The 2542-nt window shown below is 46.3% G+C and overlaps 1 pseudogene; it reads left to right on the forward strand.

Annotated features, from left to right (window-relative positions):
• The first annotated feature begins 1442 nt into the window (after window positions 1–1442).
• Window positions 1443–2325, forward strand: Rps2-ps35 (ribosomal protein S2, pseudogene 35; annotated as a pseudogene).
• The last annotated feature ends 217 nt before the right edge of the window (window positions 2326–2542 follow it).

A 2542-nucleotide genomic window follows, 5' to 3' on the forward strand; every position in this document is an offset into this window, starting at 1 on the left:
GTTTAATCTTGGTAGCACCAGAGAATGAACCTAAGGCCTCACACAAGCTTGGTGCCTTCTACCACTGAATTACAGCCCTCGTCATCAGTCTCTCTGGCAAGCCAATATGGGCAGGGGAGACACTGGTCCCCAGAGTAGGATCTCTGGGATCATCATACAAAAATCAAACAATTCTCACCTCCAAGGGGATACGAAATAGTTTATTCTGAAGCCAACTGTAAGTGACTACGACACAGGAACACGGATTCTGAGCAGATTCCATGTTCCAATATGGTGACAGTTTGAAGTTTCTACAGTACCAGAAGAGAAAGTCACACATCGAGGCACTGTGCAAATACATTGGTGGTCGCGTCTCTGGTGGTCTAGTGGTTAGGATGTAGGAAGTACTCTCACAAATGTTTTGGTGGAAATATTGAGTGGGTGGGTTACAGCAAAGCAGGGACATCTCAGCCAAAGGTTTCAGATGCTATCGGATGGCAGGCTTAGCTTTTTGGGTGGTAGGAACTAGCATTAATACATTTTAAAAGGTTTTGTTTGTTTGTTTGTTTTTTCCTATAGGCACACAAATTTTAGTTCAGATACAGAGGTAGGCAAGGGATCTCTATTTAGGAGGCTAAAGACAGGTCAAGATAAATTGTAATTAAGCTCTGAACTTGCAATATTACAACCTCTCCAAAATCATTTAAGTTTTTCCTTAAAAGTGATTTATTTACTTCTTTGTATGTGAATGAGTGTGTGTCTGCATGTATGTATGTATGTATGTGCACCACCTTTGTGCCTGATTCCCAAAGAGGCCAAGAAGATGGGGTCAGATCCCGTAGAACTGCAGTTACAGATGGTTTGAGCCACCACGTGGGTGATAAGAACTAAACCCAGGTCTTCTCCAAGTGCACCATGTGCTCTTAACAGCTGAGTCATCTCCCCGGTGCCATCATTGAAGTGTGAATCAGTTAACCGACCTTGCAGGAGGTTCGGTACAAGGTGTGGCTTCTTTCCAGACCCTCAGTTTAAAAGGTCAAGTTTAAAACATGTGCAGGCAGAACACTCATATACATAAAATAGGTGAATCTAGAAGCAAGGAAGCAAGCAAACAAACAACAAACAAACAAACAAACAAACAGAAACTACACTGAAGGCCTGTGAGAGGGAATAAGGGTGCCTGTAACCAAGCCTGGTGGCCTGAGTAAAATTCCCAAGCAATACATGATGGGATGAGAGAACCTATCCCTGCAGGTTGTCCTGTGATGCACACATGTAGCATGGCATACATCTGCTCCCTGCTCCACACGAGAACAACAACAACAACAACAAAAAAAAAACCAAAACAAAAAACAAAAACAATTTAAAAAAAAAAGCTATGTTGGCACAGCAGTCACATTTTTGCATGGTGTTACACATCTACAGACTTAGTTGGAAGAATCACTTGAACCCAGGAGTTTGAGATGAGACTGGGCCACACAAGACATTACAAAAGTACACGTGAGGCTGCTTCTTCTTTGGGGAAACACCCAGAAGATGCCAGTGTCGAGGGGTGGCCCAGAGGACCAGGATGAGGGGCTTGTGGAGGTAAAGCCAAAGACCAGGAATGGGTCCTTGTCACCATGCGGTGACGCCTGGTCAAGGACATGAAGTTCAAGTCCCTGGAGGAGCTCTACCTGTTCTCACTGCCCATTAAGGAATCCGAGGTCATTGGCTTTTTCTTGGGCACATCCCTAAAGAATGAAGAGACTGCCGGTGCAGAAGCAGACTGCGGCTGGCCACTGGACCAGGTTTAAGTCCTTTGGTGGCTTTGGGGACTACAATGGCTATGTTGGTCTTGGTGCCAAGTGCTCCAAGGTGGTGGCCATTGCTATCCGAGGGGCCAGCATCCTGGCCAAGCTTTCCGTTGTCCCAGTGTGGAGAGGCTACAGGGGGCACAAGACAGGCAAGCCCCACACTGTTCTGTGTAAGGTGACAGGCTACTTTGACTCTCACAGGTGGAGCTCATCTCTGCCTCGGAGACACTGGCATCGTCCTGCTCGTGTGCCCAAGAAACTGCTGCTGATGGCTGGTATGGATGACTACTGTACATCAGCCAGGGGCTGCATTGCCACCCTGGGCAGCTTTGCCAAGGCCACCTTTGATGCCATTTTCAAAACCTGCAGCTACCTCAACCCTGACTTCTGGAAAAAGAATCTGTTCACCAAGATTCCTGATCAGGAACTCACTGACCATCTTGTGGAAACCCACACCAGAGTCTCCGTTCAGAGGACCCAGACTCCAGCTGTGGCTACTAAAAGTTTTATACAAGAAAAATAAGTAAATTAAGTCTGATGATGATGATGATGATGATGATGATGATGATGATGATGATGATGATTTTAAAGTGTGTACGTGTGTGTGGGTGCACATGCACGTGTGCACTCAAAGCATGGCGGAGAGGAGGAGGAATTAACACCCAGGGTATGAAGGAGTCTCAGGATAGCGCCTACAGTTTACAGTGCTTAGTTCTCTAAGCTTACCTGGTGGCTGCATCTGCCTGGCACACAGTAGGTACTCACCA

The sequence above is a fragment of the Rattus norvegicus genome, chromosome 10 (assembly GCF_036323735.1).
Source record: "Rattus norvegicus strain BN/NHsdMcwi chromosome 10, GRCr8, whole genome shotgun sequence".
Taxonomy (NCBI): domain Eukaryota; kingdom Metazoa; phylum Chordata; class Mammalia; order Rodentia; family Muridae; genus Rattus; species Rattus norvegicus.